This window comes from Mycetomoellerius zeteki, unplaced genomic scaffold, assembly GCF_001594055.1.
Source record: "Mycetomoellerius zeteki isolate Tzet28-1 unplaced genomic scaffold, Tzet1.0 scaffold917, whole genome shotgun sequence".
Lineage (NCBI taxonomy): Eukaryota > Metazoa > Arthropoda > Insecta > Hymenoptera > Formicidae > Mycetomoellerius > Mycetomoellerius zeteki.
In genome coordinates this window covers 9,417-9,765 of record NW_017257955.1, presented here as the reverse complement: position 1 = coordinate 9,765, position 349 = coordinate 9,417, and positions in this window count along the sequence as shown.

Sequence of the window (349 nt, the reverse complement as noted above, 5' to 3'; positions counted from 1 at the left end):
GGTCTTAAAAATTGTTTAAAAAATTAATAAATAATTTTTATCATGAGAACTCTTCGGAACTCGTTAGGATAGATCCGTAGCTACACGACAAGCACCATAAGTCTTATAGAACTGTTTGATTTCGACCAGCATATCACCTGTACGTGTTAATATATACCGTTTTCGGACAGTTTATTTGGTTTTTTGGCCAGAACTATTGCTGTATTAAGTTTTAACGATAGAACTCTTTGGTTTCTTGTACTTTACACCTCATACGTTCGAAATTCGGTGAGATGTTGGATGGTAAGACGGGAAGTTAGCATCTCATTTTTTAAATCGCTTTTTCTGGACGTAATTCGATAGAACTATT